Genomic DNA, 18441 nt, shown 5'->3' on the forward strand with positions numbered 1-18441 from the left:
ATACTTTCCATAATAAAATAATTTCTTATATTGCCCCTTAGTTTATAGTTTGCTAGACTTCAGGACTTCATTCATTAAAAGATACTGCGCTGTCCTGTTCGTCATTTAGTGAAGGGATCTGGCAAGCCTGCGTTCTTCCTTCCTTCCTTTCTGTTCTCTGGTATCCATGTGGACACTTCAGCTGTTGGCTGCCTTTCTGCCTATCTTACAGTTCTAACAGGAAAAGAAACTTTATGGGCACATTACCGGGCAAGGCACATGTCTTTCATTTTGAGATTTACATGATCTGTAGCTACGTACTACAGACTTGTACTATGAATGTAACTGTGTATCACAGTCAAGAAAAAAATTGTCTGAGGAAACAAACTCTCAGATGTTTTACCACCGTAACTGGTGCCAAGGCAGTCTTGGTCTATGCTCATCCAAGTGATTTATTTCTTTCTCTCTGTAGAGCATGTACTTGTTTCACAGTTGCATGCCACATAGGCTTATAAACACAAATGAGTGCAAATAATTCATAAGTGGATTAGTACTGACCCAAGAAAGAAGGAAATGATGAAATCAGTTCTTAATTTAAAAAAAAAAAATGATGAAATCAGTTCTTAATTAAAAAAAAATAAATGATGAAATCAGTTCTTAATTAAAAATAAAAATAAATGATGAAATCAGTTCTTAATTAAAAAAATGCCAAGTGCTCAGGAGCATGTGAAGCACAGGGCCAGTAGCAAAAATTGTTTGAACTAGGTTATGTGACAAATCTAATAGCTTTGTTTGGATGCCAAGAAATAGACTATGAGAATAAATACAAGTTTGACAAACATTGGTGGAAGGGATGTTAATGGGCTGGAATCTCTAAGTATCCAAGAAAAGAAGACAAAAGTGCACCTAAGGAGCTGAGGAGTTAGTAACACCACAGCCAATTGTCCTGAGTATAATTACTTCCAGTGACAAGAAAACAATCAAGAAATTGTAAAGGCAGTAAGAAAGGGAATTCTAGTATTAGGGATGCACAGGGGGCAGAATTTCCAATATAAAGAAGGAAACTGTCCTGCCTCCTTTCAGACTACAGGCAAAACAGTGTCTGGAAATGTGATTGCAGTTCAGGATCCCACCTAGAGTGCAACAGGCAGGATATCAGTGGATGTAACTAGAACTGTACAAGATGTGCTCTGCAAGGCATATGAGAGCCGACTATGGGGAAAATGAGTCCTGGCTTCTGCCTAAACAGAAGTGGTCAAATCAGATGCATTTATAGACTGTATTTTGAAAATGGTGCCTTTCACCAAACTTACTAAGTGAAGGAAAAAGGCAACTACTTGCAGGTGAATACTTGTTTTTTGTGAAAATCCAAGTATTTCCCTTTTTTGTAAGCAATGGAATCCTTCAAGATTTTTACAAAAGAAATAAGGGTGTGTATGGGTGGCTTCTCCAGAAAAAAAAATCATATTTTTTTTAGTAATGGCACTCTATAATCTTCTGATAACAGTTTTGTGCATTCACAATTTAAGGATCACTGTTTTTTGTGAAGACCCCATTCAGGGACGTGTTACATATATCTTAAAGAAAGGAGGGGGTGAAAGAGAGAGAAGTGGGATTTAAGGGACATGACATGTTTACTCAAGTACTGTAAAGATCAAAGTACATGCCTTTCAAAAGTAGGAAACTTGCAAAAAAATAAAAAATGAAGGAGACATGGAGTGAGGAAGGGGAGCAGGACATACTTTGTGTTTTGCAAAGCGAGTAGTTTATTTACAAAACACTACTCCTGAGGATTGCCTGGTTTCCAAAGCAGTACTGGGATTCGCAACTGCAAAGGACAGGCTCCACATCTCCTAGGAGGCTCTAGAATGAGGTTGGCTGTTTGCTGTCCAGGATTGGCAGCTAAACTGACAGGCAGGAGAATATTTTGCCTGAACAGGATAAGTTATTCTTATCAGCCATTAGTATCAAGATTTCTGTGCAAGAACAGGCTTGTCATCTGCTTTCCTAAGTACATCACTAGAAGTACTGTGCTGTATAGACCTTCTTCAAAAGATGTTTAAAGATATTCACAAACTGTTTATGCTAGGTGCAAGCCTAAACCAAGGGATTTATGCCAGCTGTGAGATCCAGAATTGGAACTTTCATCTCTTGAAGGATCCTGCCTCCGACTCAGACTAGCAAACCCCTGTGTAAATGGAATATTATGACACATTATGGCTGTAATCTACAATTCTTGGAGACTGTAATCACCAAATATCATCTAAACCAGTGCCACTGGTACATGCAGAAAAAAGCCACTGGATGTTGTTTAGACATCATGCTGATAATTGTGAGTGCCCTAGTGCCCTCCATAGTCTGGCAGGTCACAAACATCCACGTACACACTGGCAGAAATTAAACCCGCTCCACCCCCATCTTCACTCTTATCAATTCAGCAATCACAGCACATTCAGGACTATAAGCCCAGAATATCCTATACCTATCTTGTTAGTGTCTGAAGCCCTCACCATTTCCCATGCCCACTGAAGCAAATAATGGATCTCCCTCAGTTCCACTATCTATCTATCTATCCTGACAGTGAATGGAACACCTCTAAACCCCATAGCCTCTGAGAGTAGTCTAGTGCTCCCCCAGACTACCTGCACCTTACCCGAAAAAGCTCATTCCTGAAATAGATCAATTCCACACTAAATACAACAGCAATCACTGTCTCTTCTACAACCCAACCTGGAAAAATCAGTAGTTAACCTCTAGGTAACTAACTGTATGCATCTTGTCAATAGACAGTGTCTCTAACCCTACCTACATATTCTGTCAGAGATGACTTTTTGCCAAATAGCATGCTTTAGGTCAGTTGTCACATTGCCCATGAAACAGCATGTCAGCAATCTGATTCTAATCTGTCAGCTAATAGGACAGCCCTTATTTTCCTACAGTAGAATAACTAGCATGTACATAGACTGTATTCACTTGCTTACCCTTGAACCACACCGACTGCGCTTCTTCTATTCCATGCAAGGCAGACCTGGGGTATTGTTCAAACAAAAAAGTGCTGTCCCATACCTATGCTGATGCAGTGCATAAAGATTAATTTTCATCTGTCACATCCCAGCAGGATTGCATTTGGTGATGGACTGATATATTGCAATGAGTCATGCCTATCATTTGGGTAACCCAATACTACCACAATTTTCACAGCACTAGAATGAATAATGGACATGTTGAAAACTTAATTGTCAGTGGTTGACATTCTATGTATTGTGTAGGCAGGATTGTTTTAGAAAATGTCTTCAAATGTTAATGCTAATCACTCTCTTCTGATAATCCCAGCAAAATCTAAACAAGCTACCAGAACTTTGTTTTAATTTCTGGGAATGAATTTTCTAGCTCCAGCTCATAAATTTGTAGATTAATGTGTCATTTTTTTATCGGTTGTACATTTACAATGTAATAATGCATGTCTCAGTTAAATACATGCAATTAACTTGTAAAAGTAGGACCTCTTCAGTGTATCCATACAATCTAGTCACTCGTGTAATCAATTAACTGCTACCTTCTCATCAGATGCATGAAACAGAGTACTCCAAACCTTTTTGAGACAGAGAACACCTGCATTCATAAAGCTGTCATGTAACTACAGTGCAGTTGTCAGGACACAGCCCCAGTTCTTCAGAATCTTATTGTACCTACAACAAGTAGTACTGGTTTTAGCACAAGGACAAAAACGATGTGCATTACCTTTTTTGTGGAAATTGGACAGCCTTGCCACAACCAGCTGTGCATGTATGTATGTACACTTGGTTAAAACATGAAATGTTCAAAGCTTGTGTCTGGATCACTGAGCTTCACGGGAGAATCTCATAGTATCAAACATAAGGAAATAAGCAACAGATATGTTTGAGCAAAACAAAAAACACATTCTGTGCTTTTCCCCCATTTATTTTGTGTTTAATATTTACCTATTAAGAACCCTAAAATGCTGTCTTGTAATGAGACACATTTAAAACTTTTGCTGTTTAGTGCTGACTTCAACTTGCGGTGGTGGTGCTGCGGTAGCATTGTTGCCTCACAGTAAGACGCTGTCCGGTTCGATTCTCAGCTAGAGCGTCTTCTGTGTGGAGACATGAGTGAATGGGTGAACCTTCGTTGAAGATTGTGCGTCAGGCCTGGCAAGCCGGTACGTAAAAATCAACTGCCAATCATTAGCAGACCGGAGTTCCGCTGTGGCGACCCCTAACCGGGAAAAGCCGAAAGACACAAACAAACAAACAAGCTGTTTAGTGCTGACTTCAGTTTTGTATTCTGAATAACGATATTCTAATTTTCCATTATTCATTACATGAACACCTGTAGTTGATTTTCATGTCATGAGGTGCTACACTGTGAACCTGCTGTGAGGTTGCAACCAAAAAGTGATGCTTTCAGGATTATTTGATTTGGACAAGACATAGATATCTGACTCCAATTTTAACAGTTAACTTTGTGCTTACACACAAACATGTTATTATACAGTTTTGTTGGAGATTACTGGGCCTGATTCCAAAATACTTGCTGTCAGTGGGACTTACTCTGGTGTGACATGCTGGAGTAAAGTCACTTATAGGTTCATGGGGTCATAGGGTATATTAGACAAATGATCACAGGGGCCTTTATAAGTCTAGCCATGTAACCCAAATGTATCCAACAAATTTTGGTGCCCTAGATGTTATTTTCAAGGGGTATATGTAATATAGGGCACGGGTAGTCAAGCAATTACAGACTGCCTCTGTCCATTAGAGAAGCAGATATCAGACCAGGTGTGAATTTCCAATTTCTCATCCACTGGTCAAAGTTACACTTAAATAGGGACAAAGAGGAACTGTGCTTCACTTATGCTGACAGCAGGTCTTTCGGAATCTGGCCCACTGTGTAACCTTGTTTATAGATAGGCCTTACATTTAAGTAAGTCAATTACACTGAGAAAAACTCTTTTTGGAATTCAATCCATTGTCCTGTATCATTTGTTGTACTTTTTTTTACATCTGTCTTGTCAGTGGTCTGAACTGTGGCTGAAAAGGATTAAACAAAAAAGAGAAATAAATATTCCTTTAATCCAAGACATATGGGTTTATTTAGGATGGAATATATTTGAGATGCTTGAGAGGTACTGAAAATATGTTAGGAAGGGTAGATGTGATGGCAATTACATATTTAATCCTGCTTTTTGCATTTTACTCATCTTTTGGTTGGGATTTGCAGACAAGTTCTTAGAGTGTGCACAGCACCAATAGTGGAGGCCATCAGTGTGTGAGGCACTGCAGAGCTAATCACAGATGTTTTAGGCAGTGGATAGCACTTTTTTTCTGAGCAAAGGACAACATAGAAAAGAAAGATGCATCAGTAATGAAATAGATAGCACTAGTTTGCAGTAGGGGATGGGCCCCTCTGATGGATGTTGCAGCTAAGGAAAGCTAGTGTTTCCTAGTCAATGTGCACTCACATGTGCAATATAGCAATGTGTAGCTACTAGCTGCAGTAAATACACAACCAGCACAAGCAGGGCAGCACAGATGAGCAAACCAGGAAATAGGAAGACCAATGTTCTTGAGCATAAAACAACACAATGGCAGCCATGTTCAGCATGTTAATGAGGAAAAAATGAGGTAGATGAGAAAGCAAGAAAGCAGCAAATAGTAGTGAACACAAAAAGGTAGTTTAAAAGTGTATGGGAAGGTAAAATAAAATACCTTTGTGGGGAGAGCCCCACTGCAAATTTTATAAAAGAAGGATAGGCAGGGATGATACTGAGAGATGGTTGTAGAAGGGATAGAAGAAGGGCAGGCAGCAGAAACAGACAAACAGAGAACAGACACAGACAGATGGGGTGATATACACGCAAAACATAGGGAGGACAATGGATGGAAACATACATATGGAGGGAAGATAAGTGGTGATGGCAAGGGCTGGACAGGGAACAAGGAATGGGGAATGGTATATAAAAAAGGAGCACAGTAGGATGGGACAGGGTAGAGCTTCCATGGCAGGCATACTCTGTCCTCACACTTCAGCAGGGACCAGCATCTGCTTGGAGAACCACTATCTGTGTTCATGAGATGAACCTTTATTCTCACTTGTGAGATGCAGACACAGAGGGTACAAATGATTTCACCAGGTTACCTCCAGCAGAGGAGCCTTCTTCTTCCTTTCTGAAAGGCAGATCTGGTGCCTGCTGCTGACATAAAACCAGAAGCAGTGGTAGATAGATTTTTGAGGTGGCGTGATCCATTCTTCTTCCTTCTACTCCACGACTAGTTCTACAGAAGTTTGACCAAGCAGAAGATGTTTAGAGACACATACACACATGAGAATAACACCAGTACTGCTATGAACTGGACTGCTGCACAACACATACATACTCCCCTACAAGGAGATATACTCCCATATTCTATAGCAGCCAGCCATATTCAGCTGCTGGTCATATGCCACTGAAAATCAAAGTACATACTATTAGGTATATATATATATATATATATATGCCCAGCAGGTAAGACAACAGATGACAACAGCACTAAAAAAATGTTTTAGTACATACAAGTTCTTCTCCTGAACCTCTGCTTAGCACTTGAGAAGCAAGTCAGGGTTATGGCATTTCATGTCACTTTAGTGATGTTGGCATTGCTTACCAGAATGGATCATGCCAGTGTCATTGGTCAGCATTCATGTTAGCTCATGCCAGTCACCCACATTCTGCAATGGGCAATAACTTCCTCTGAGGTGCTCCCTGAAGTTCCTGTGCAGGAAGACAAGAAAAACCCTGATCTCCTTGATAATCCTAGCCAGAAGCCTGCATTCCCCACTTGCTGAAGTAACCATAGCCACTCACTCAGGTCCACCCGAGGAGCAAAACAATAACTCCATGTGTACTGACACCTGTTTGGGATCACATGTCACACAACACAGAGGTGCACTTTGGTGGTAAAACATATCTGTAGCCAGGACCAGCCTTAGCTGAAATGGTGCCCTAGGCGAAGTAGTACTCTGGCGTCCCTGAAGCCCCACCTACACCATACTCATGAAACACCCCTATAAGCCACACCCACAAGTAGGTCACTCCCCAAGAAAGCCACTCCAGTCATTTCCTTCAATTATTTAAATGCATATGAAGAAAAGATACCTTGCAATGTAGTTAATCTGCAAGTGAAGGACGGTGGGATTTTCCTTTAATAAATCTGCTTTATCTGTTGCTCCTTCACACATATTTTAGTATAAAAGTCATGTCCTCAGAAAATAGAAGCTCATGTGCCTTGTTTCAAAGGGCTGATTAAGTTAATCTAAACAGTTTAATTTACTTTGGGGTAAGCGAGCGAGCCTTACAGCTCGGTGAAAGTAGAATAGTGATCTATCTCCTCCCTGTGTACAGTAGCTTAAGCTAGAATAGCACAAACACAGATAGCCATTTCTAAACAATACAGCCTCAAAATGAAAGTAGACTTAGTATGAACAGTTAACTTCTCTGCCATTGAAATGAAATGAAAACTCACATTCATAGAAAATCCATATGGCCAGTGGAGGATTAAGTTTACCTTTGGGCTGTTTTCAAAACAGACTGCTTGCACACATTTTTAGGGCAATGCATACATGGATTTGTTCTTTGATTCACCTTCCTGATTGTAATAAATTATATTCCTTGTATAATACAGCACTGTTTTGTTAAAATGTTTTTAAATTTGTGGTTTTAAACATTCTTTTAATAAAGCAATGAAACAAAATGTATAAACCAATAATGACAACACCACTCATTTCAGAAAGATTTCAACCAAAAAAGGCCACTCAGACTTGTCATTACAATCCACCAATATCACTCAGTGCATATTCTCTATAGAAGTAAAATCATCTGAATAATTCCACATAAAGAAATCTCTAACTAATGAAAATGTTGCTACTGGCAAACAACTTTACACCTCAATGTTTCATCTACAAATTCAGTGCCTGTTGCCCTTGAAGAATTAATTGCCTATATTACATTTAAACAATTGGTAAACTGGAAACACTGCAATAGGAAATGACTAAAACCGACAAGTTTATAGTTACTAGACATCTCATACAAAGGAGGACACACTCATGAGTGTAGAACCCCTAATTCCTCCCTTATAATGCACTAAACAATCGGCAATCTTATGGGCACTGCAATATCAGCACTTCATCTACATGGTGTGGAAGTAGAATCCACAGCCTTCTGCACCAAAGGCGATTATGCTACTAACACTGCTTTCACATTCTACAACACAGTGTGCCACTTGATAAATAAAACAGTCAGTTGCACATTGAAAACAGACTTAGCATGAGCAGCAGCAAATTTCTTCCTGTGAAGCTCATAAGTCCATAAAGATGAACTGAAACTCATAATCCCTTAAAAATGCACTACAACTCTCAATTCCCTGAAAATGTACTGAAACTCAAACTCATTTCTGTCGGCAGTCTGGTAGTTGATGTAGAGCAGTGGTTCCCAAACCTTTATGGACTGAGACCCACTTTTGAAAATGGTAATTTTTCACAACCCACTACTTGTGTTGGCAGGTGTGCATGAGAAGCACTCATGGTCCTGCTTAAAGGAGAAGACGACACCACCACAGTGTGTTTTTTTCCAGATTTAAAGGGTAAACTATTCTCATACTTTATTAGCAGAGCCGGATCATGGTCAAATGGGACCCTAGACAGGGTAATAGATTGGGCCCCCCCCAAGCAGCCCCCACCCCAACCATACCAGTGTTCCATTACTTGGCTATTTCTCCCCAGTTAGCATAAACACTGTTCAAACCTAACTGTATACTGTTACTTATTTACTTGTACAATGATTAGATATTGAAATAAAATGCACAAACTCTACACACACTACAGTCTCACAATGAAAACAGACTTCACATGAGCAGTAAACTTCTCTGCCATTGAAACTCACATTTATTGAAACAGGATTAAAACTCACATTCTAATAAAATGCATCTGGCCAGTGCAGAATTAAGTTTACTTTTGGGCTATTTTAAAACTATAGGCTCCTTGAACACATTTTTATGGCCATGCATACATGTATGCATTCTTTGATGCGCCTTCCTGATTGTATTAAATTATATTCCTTGTATAATAAGGCATCACTTGTTAGTGTGTGTTTTAAATTTGTAGTTTTGAACATTTTTCTAGTAAGCAATGAAACAAAATGCAGTACCCAATAATGGCAAAAGTGCTCATTTCGGAACCTTTTAACTATAAAAGGCCACTCAAACTTCTGTCATTCTGTTATTACAATCCACAAGTATCAGTCAATAAGTACAATCTCTGCAGAAGTAAAATTCATCCAAATAATTCTACATTAAAGAGATTTGTAATTAATGAAGAGGTTGCTACTGGCATACAACTTTACATTTTAGTGTTTCATCTACAAGTTCAGTGCCTGTTGCCTTTTAAGAATTAATTGCCTATATTACATAAAATAAAACTGGTAATACTGCAATAGGGAAATACTGAGATACTGAAAAGTTCATAGTTACTAGGCATCTTATACAAAGGAAGACACACTCAGGAATGCAGAACCACTATTCCCCCCTTAAAATACAGCAAATAATCAGCAACTAAGGCATCACATACCATGCCTCCATACCTCTCAGACCCTTAGCACAAAAAAGCTGGACAAAGCCAAAAAAGTGTGGGAGGGGGGGCAAAGGCCCCAAAAGAGGGACAGATTATAAATATTGCTCTTACAGACTTAGAATGTTGTTAAAATAGCAGCATTTGTCTTAGCAGGCATTTTCTGAAGGAAATGAACACTGAAACTCAAATGCATGACATTTAGTTACTTCTATCCTCATGATTTGCCAGAAAGCCACACATTTTATGGGGAATAGGCCAAAAATATGAGGCAAAAATCTGGACAGTTGAAAGGTATGCATACCTGTCAACCTTTTAGTTAAAAAAATCTGGAAAAAGCCTAAAATGTGGATGCAATGGCCAAAAAAATAGGGACAGTTTTAAGTAGTGCTCTTTTTAACTTGAAAGTTGCTAGAATAACAGGATATGTATTAGCATGTATTTTGTGAAAGATGTGAAGTTTGAAACTCATGTACATGTTATTATTTAGTGCCTTCATTCCTGTCTGATTTGCCAGAAAACCACAAATTTTATGAGAAACAGACAAAAGCTATTATGCTAAATCCTGACACTTGAGAGTTATGTTAAACATGCACACACACACACACACACACACACACACACACACACACACACACACACACACACACACACACTCACATGCCCTACTTTCTCACAGAGAAACATACACATATACCTTCTGTTTCATACAGCAACTAACAACTAATTTAAATTCCACAAACTCCTACTCTGCTCTCTCATACAACACACATATATGCACTTTTCTCTCTTATACAAAAACGAACAATTTAAATTACACAGACACACGCACACACGCACACACACACACACACACGCGCACACACACACACACACACACACACACACACACACACACACACACACACACACACACACACTTACCTTCTTTCTAAACTAAACTGCCATACATGGGACACATGGACTTTACTCATATCTTAAAGGAACTGCTGGCTTAAATTATGTGTGGGACTGAAGAATATATTTAAATCCATGTTGGCATTGTGATGCATGCATGTTCATGTTCCTCCTTATAGTAGAAGACTCTCATACCGCAAAGTAAAGATTTTTTTTAAAGCTTCCAGCAGCTGTAAGTGGAAGGGTGCTCACCCCCCCCCTTGCCCTATGGTTCCGGCTTCCAGTTACACTTGAACAGGGTGCCAAGAAGAGTGCAAACTTTATTAATTAAAATAAATAAATAAATAAAAATTTCACCCTTTATGAGGCTGGCCTGTATGGCACCCTAAGAGGTCACCTAGGCTGCCTAAGCCTAAAGCTTGATGTGTCTGTAGCACTGCATTGTTGTAGTGCAGGCTTGGACATGCTGTATGCAAGAGAGTACAGGTGACATTATTCATGTTCATTGTAACATGTGTGGCATGTTATCAACATATATAGACAGCTCAAGTGTGCACCAGTAGTGATTCACAGACAGCAGTACTAATTGGTTTAATTAGCATAACCACCACTCTAACTGGTTGTTAGCTTGGTATAAAGTGTCGGCACCATTTTGCACAACACTGCTAAAAACTGTACAGCTTCAAAATAGAATTTCAGAAAAGCCTGTGTAAACATGGAGCTTTTTAGAAATAAGGAAAGTGTCCTGCCTGGAAAAGAACCTCGGCAACAGCAACAAGAAATCCTGTGGCAGATATCAGTGAGACTGAGACAGATGTTGCAGGGTACTCTATAACTGGGAACCCATAGATATGACTATTCTGCCTAGTAAAGTACTTCAGCAATGACAAAAGTCCCTGTTGTAGATAGCGTACCTCTCAACTGTCCATAATTTTAAACAATGTCTAATTTTGCCACATATTTTTGCCCTGTCCATCACAAAGGGTTTGATTTTCTGGTAGATCACAGAGGATTACAGTCAGTCTATAATGTCAGACATTAGAGTTTCATGTTGTTTGGAAAATGCATGTCAACATAACACCTATCATTCTATTAACTTTTTAAGTCGAATGGAGAAATATTCAAAAATTATCCTTGATTTTGGCCCTCTCTTGCTGTTTTTGCCTTTGTCCTGAATTCTTGATCAAATAAATTGAGAGGTGTGACAACCCACCACTGGACCAGTAATCGAGGAGCTTAATCCTCACCACTGGCACCAGTGGGGGACTTACACTGGGAGGATAACAGGTACACACACATTTCCAGATACAGCTCTCTGCATCACGTGCAATTTCCCTTAAAAGCACACAGAGACCACAGTCAGTCCAGGGCTAATTTCTCCCCTTTTTTCCAAATGCCCAGTAAGACTCTCCACTGGCACAGCTATAGAGTTGAGATCTCAGCTGAGTGGCCAAGTCAAGACCTCCAGCACCCTCTCTGTCCAACCAGTGTTGTGTGTCTCTGCCTAAGTAGCTGACACACACTCTTTGAGGTTTGATTTACACACACACACACACACATACCTGGGAAAGACTGACACAGGTTTACTAGTTATGCCCCCTTTCACCCAGACTATAAGGTAGTTATTACTGCCAACAGCCAACTCCTTATCAGCTACTTTAAGGCCCTTAAAAAATGTGTCCAATCTCACCATGCAATATTAATATTGATACAAATGGCAGTTTGACCAAGAACAAGAAAATACTCACTATATATTCACAGTGACATCAGAGTTCAAACTGACAGGAAATATTTAAAACATTGCAGGACAGTCTCAAATAAATAAAGAAAAATATCTAAACTAAGCTTTGCCATATTCCTGACTATATTTAGAAAGTTATTATACCCTAGAAACTTACTTACAGAGCAAGGCAGATGTGGTGAATGTTTCTTGTCAGGTCCAAGACATAATACAGAATGCCCTGCATCTCTAAGAGACTTCTCAAAAAATATTTCAAATATTACTGCTGGGATAGCTTGCAGAATGACATCATTTCTTGAAATTTGACTCTATCCCAGGTGAAACCCCACTGCTGGAATCTGGCAGTAATTAGCATCTACCTGTGAAAATACATAGACCTCAGATCTTTGGCAGATGCTAGAAAACCTAAAACAATTACATTCCTCCACATTTCAAGACTAGTAATTATTTTACCCTAAGGACAACACAGAAAGCTCTCCAGTTAAGACATTATGTCTCCAGCCTAGCCTATAAAGTAATTTAATTTCAGCTATTTTTCTGAAGTTAACCTCCTGTATTCCAGTTTCCACTGTTAAAATATATACATTTAAACAGTTACAATAGTGCATGAACATTTCTGTTCTCTTCCAACAGAGCACACTGTGGTTACATTTTAAGCACAAGCACTTTATAAAATACCTTTTTAACATAACGTCTATATAGACCAGTTTGATATACACGTGACATACAGTTCTAATATAGTTGTAACCCAAGCATCCTATATAAATCATGTTGATATTCACAAACAACATATAATTATTTACAAAATTCCAGATAACTTTGCTGGCAGTATCCCCCTTTGTCACAAGATGTATGGATGCCAGGGCGAATGAGGTAGATATTATGGTATATGTATGTATAACTGGGACCCCATAACTGGGCATGGCACTGCATCATTCAAACTGTGAACGTAGGACACTATGTGAAGGGCTATCAAAAGGATTTCTGTTTCAGTGTCATATGCTGAAGCAATGGCTATAGTACATAAATGGGGAGCACATATCACTAAATGTAGTTGATAATGCATAAGTAGTGTACATAAATGGGGGGGTTGTGGACAGCACTAAATCTAGCTGGTAGCTGATGGCTACTGTACATAAATGGAGGAAGAGCTGCAGAAATCGATAGATACAGCTGATAACCCATAAGCAGTGTATGTAAATGTTGTAGGCTGTGCACAACACTAACTGTAGCTGAAATAATCAGTCACTACAGTATATAACTGGGGCACGCTATGCACAACACCAACATCAGCTGGTAAATAGATAAATACATGAGGGGATGCTGTGACCATAGATATGTGCATCCCACAGCATATCATATGCACCCTCTTACTAACATGTTTTACTCATAGGTGTTCAGGTACTACTATCATGGCTACCACAAGGGAGGCAACACCTTGAAAAGTTCATTACCAAGGAGAATATTAAAGTGGCATGCACCTCCTAGCAAAGGTGCCACAGGCAAGCATTGTTTGGACTTAAGTAAACTTAGAAAATAAACAATAAGGCTGCAAATAATTTCAATAGACATTTATCATCATCTGCCCCAGGTCTCACCAAACATCTGACATTTTCTGACATTAATTGGAGAACATTAAGTAACAATCATCCTATAGAACCAATTTTAGAGCTAAAATAATTAAAATAAGTAAAACTATTAATCAGTCTGTTGTGGCTGCTTACCAGCTTTTTGGTATCTAGGAAATGCAATAAGAAAATTTAAAGTTAGGCCATATGTCAGGGAAATAAATAGTGATTCTTCAGTTTGTACTGTAGCAGCCCATATTAATTCTTGTCATAATGAACACTTAAATTCTATTAATTGTGCTGTTTGTATGTTCTGTCTGTTAAATTTTGAGATAACACAAGTAATATTCTGAACTAAAGTGTATTTAAAAGTGCAATACTTTGCAGCTACACTGACTCAGCATAGAGCTAACTGAAGCATATTTGATTTACACAGAAATGGGTCACCGAAGGAGTGTTTGGTGTCAGTTTTTTTGTTTAAATGAATTCTATGTTGTATTGTACGGCATGTGGTGGTATATCTTCTCTGGGAAAATAGTGAATGATTTTGTTATAAATGTTTTAGTTGAATGGTTGATTCTACACATTAATTTTGTACTTCGTGTGGTATATTTAAGGTAAGAATTTTCAATGGTTTGAAATCCTTGAAGTTAGCTGTTGCCAAGATGTCAATTTCTTGATAAAAATTGTCTTGTGATTATTTCCAGCCACATTTTTGGAAAGGTGGAAGATGTGAACGGTGTTTGTGGCCATAAGAGGTCACTACAACAGGTACTCCATGCAAAGTAAAAAGACACAGGATATTAAAAACACATAAGTTCACCACAGGGGGTTGACAGGCAACAGAAGTGACTTGGTAAGGTTCAGGAGAGGAGTTTTTTATGTACCTTGACAGCTAAGGGGTGGCTCTTCTGGGGATGTCTTAGATGAGGGACCTCTGCTGGCACCAACCCCTAGTTTCAGTAGGGGAAACACTGGGTTAGTAATGCCCTTTATAGGACACTATACAGCATTCTCCACTGCGTGTTCTAAGTGAGGGGATTGATCAAGACACACTTGCATATTTGTCCTTTCAGGCATCTCTAGTATGCAACTGCAACAAACTGCATGACAAGACATGTCTGTTGACATGTACTATAGTTGTATATCCATGTGTATCTGTTTGCATATAGAGGCATATGTGCGTGGCTAGGAACCTTGAGATAGTGCTCTAAGTGCTTAATACCCAGTTGCAGCCATCTACTTTTACCCTACTTAATGTTTATATGTTACCTACGTAAGTTGGAGACTATCCTCCCTGCTAAACAGAAAAGACATACAGTAGCCCGAAGTTTGTCAGTGCCACTCACTTGCACCTGTATGCCACTCACCTAAAACACATCATCTTATACTGAGGTTCTTAGCCCCTTCCCAAGCTACTAAAGTGTCTGTGGCAAAAGCCTGATTATTCAGCAACATAATGTAACTTCTCATGCACAATCTTTATCATCACCTGTCATAACTGCTCAGAGGAGTCATTCTACCAGCCAATCTTATGACATCATGGGTCAGCCAAAACACAAGTCCTAGTCATGAGCAATTTCATTGTGAGAGACACAGAAGCTGCACTCACCAGATTTGGCAAAGCTAGAGTGACAGTGAACTGTCTGTCATGAGCATTAGTGTAGCAAGGGTGAGGCAAAGATGGCATGTGTCCCAGGCACAAGGTGTTAAAGGTTGCAATCCTTATGTGCCTTTGCTGCATTCTTTTTACTGTACTGGTATTTCAGAATGCCAGTACAGAAAGCAACTTGACAACTTCTGGGCTCAGCTGTAGCAAGACGATTGCTACAAATGTAGCAATCTGCTTGTTCCAATTTAAAATGTTACAATTCTTGTATTTTTTTGGCTCTTCTACTGAACAACAGCTGCATGGTGGGTTATGTATCTGGCTGGAGTGAAGCTGACTTTTTTTTTGCTCTTCCAGTGAAGATCTATGGCAGAGTGTAGGCATGTGCCTTCAGTACTCCATACTCCTGTGAACTGTATCAGAGTTACATTTTTTCTTTTTTTTTTTTTGCTCTTCAATTTGAGCTAGGGCGCTAGTAATTCAGGGACCAGCACGCACTTGAGTCCTTTTACTGCTGGTACACTTCTAACCCTCTAACATGTTTGGCATAATGGCTAAGGTGTTTACCTTGCAGACACAAGGTGCAGGGTTTGATTCTCAGATAGATTAACTGGATAAACTCAAAACAGCCCACAAGGGCACTTAGCCTACTACTAATTTATGAACCTATGAATCAGTTTATGATTTATTTCTTGTCTAATAGTGGATTAGGCTATATAGATTAATTTGGACTGAAACTGGCCTTTTTTTGTTACAAAATCGGGGGAATTTTGTGCATGTATTTTGTGCTTTGAACTATGTTACTGAAAATACTGTCATTTTCCTAGTACAGTGTTCAAAACAGTATCCCTGCAGAAATAGTCTTTAGATTTCTATTTAGAGGGAGAACAAATTTGTCCAGCTTCTTACTGGGTTCACAATGAAGCCATTATTTGGTATTTTGCTGATTAGATTCTTGTCTCCTGACTTGATGGACTCAGGCCTCTCCACCATCTCCCCATCGACACTTAAATGAAACGGAAGATGACTTGTGACTCTGCCTTAGCTTTGCCAGGCTGTTAGAAAACTTACCCTTTTTTTCCTCCAGGTCCTCTGGGGTGGTCAAAATACCACATCTATGCATGACATGAGGGTTATACACATTCTCCAGGGCTATACCAGTGCCTGCTGTCTGTATAGGGGAACTAAAGCCTTTAGGTGCAGTCAGTGCTTTTTTGTAAACAAAAAAGGTGACAGTATGCATATGTTGCATTTGGGTCACCCCCCCCCCCCAACACAGCCATTCCAGTGTCCCATTACTTGGCTTTTACTCCCCAGTTGCTATAAACACTGTTCAAAATTCTGTGTGCATATTGTTTTCTGCTTTACGTCTACAATGATTACAGATATTTGGATTTAATTCAAAACTTTTATTTCAAATTTTAACACACAAACACTGGTAGACGTTCACTAAACAAAGCAATACAGTCTCACAGTGAAAAAAGACTTCGCATTAATACTTCTCTGCCTTTGAAACTCACATTCACTGAAGCCCACATTCAAAGAAAATCATCTGGCCGGTGGAAGATTAAGTTTACGTTTGAGCTGTTTTCAAATCATAGGCCCCTTGCATACATTTTTAGGACCATGCAAAAGTTCTTTGATTCACCTTCCTAATTGTATTAAATTATAGTATATAATAATTAAATTATATCCCTTGTATAATACAGCACTACTTGTTACAGCATGCTTTATATTTATAGTTTTGAACATTTTTTCCAGCAAGCAATGAAACAAAACATATGATGAACCAATAATGACAAAGCTGCCCACTTTAAAACATTTCAACCATAAAGGCCATTCAAACTTCTGTCAGTACAATCCAACAATATCAGTCAATATGTACAATCTCTGCAGAAGTAAAAGTGATCTGAATCATTCCACATTAGATAGCTCTGTAACTAATGAAAAGGTTGCTGCTAACAAACAACTTTATATTTCAGTGTTCAGTGTCTGTTACCCTTAAAGAATAAATTGCCTATGTTACATAAAAAATGGTAAGCTGGTAATATTGCAATAGGGAATGGAAGGCAAACTGGAAGGTTCATAGTTGTTAGGCATCTCATCCAAAGGAGGACATATTCAGGACTGCAGCACCCCACCCCTCCTAAAATACAACACAGTATCAGCAATCTATCTACATGCTGTGGGAGTACACCCCACAGCCTTCTGCATCAAAACACAATTATGCTAACTGTTGTCCTACTAACACTGCTTTAAAATTCGCACACACACCAACACCATACCTCTCAACCTCAAACTCACAAAGTGAAGTAGAAATAAGTTTAATAGCAAAGTTTGAGATAAAACTCTTCTTCAGTGCATAAAGTCATACTAAAACACATTTTCATATATACACCACATGAAGAAATTCAAACAAACAGAAGAGCAGCAACAAAAAAAAGTAAAATAAGCAATTGAGTCCTTGTTTGATATAGAGACTTTCTCTTAAGAACAAGTTTTAAACTCACAGTATCATTCAGCCCAGGGGACACATCTGCTTGAAAGTAATTAATCCATCTATACTCAACATTCTCAGCATTCAACATGATATCCCCTACTCTAATACTTCTTTCAGTGGTAGTTCTTCTTCTTCTTTTCCCGGTTAAGGGTCACCACAGTGGATCACCTGTCCGCTAATGATTGGCAGTGGAGTTTTATGGTGTCGATTTGCCAGCCCGGCACCCAAACTTCCACAGAAGGCACACACACACACACCTAGGGCCAATTTAGAGTGTCCAATCCACCTACAGCATGTCTTTGGGATGTGGGAGGAAACCGGAGCACCCAGAGGAAACCCACGCGACCACAGGGAAGACATGCAGACTCCACACAGAAGGCACCCCAGCCGAGAATCGGACCGGAGAACCTCTTGCTATGAGGCAGCAACACTAACCACTGCACCACCGTGGCCGCCCATCTTTCAGTGGTAGTTGTAACCCTAAATACAAAACTATGAGTTTTATCGGAGCTTATGATATGTTTAG

The sequence above is a fragment of the Protopterus annectens genome, chromosome 12.part0 (assembly GCF_019279795.1).
Source record: "Protopterus annectens isolate FY-2018-M chromosome 12.part0, PAN1.0, whole genome shotgun sequence".
Lineage (NCBI taxonomy): Eukaryota > Metazoa > Chordata > Ceratodontiformes > Protopteridae > Protopterus > Protopterus annectens.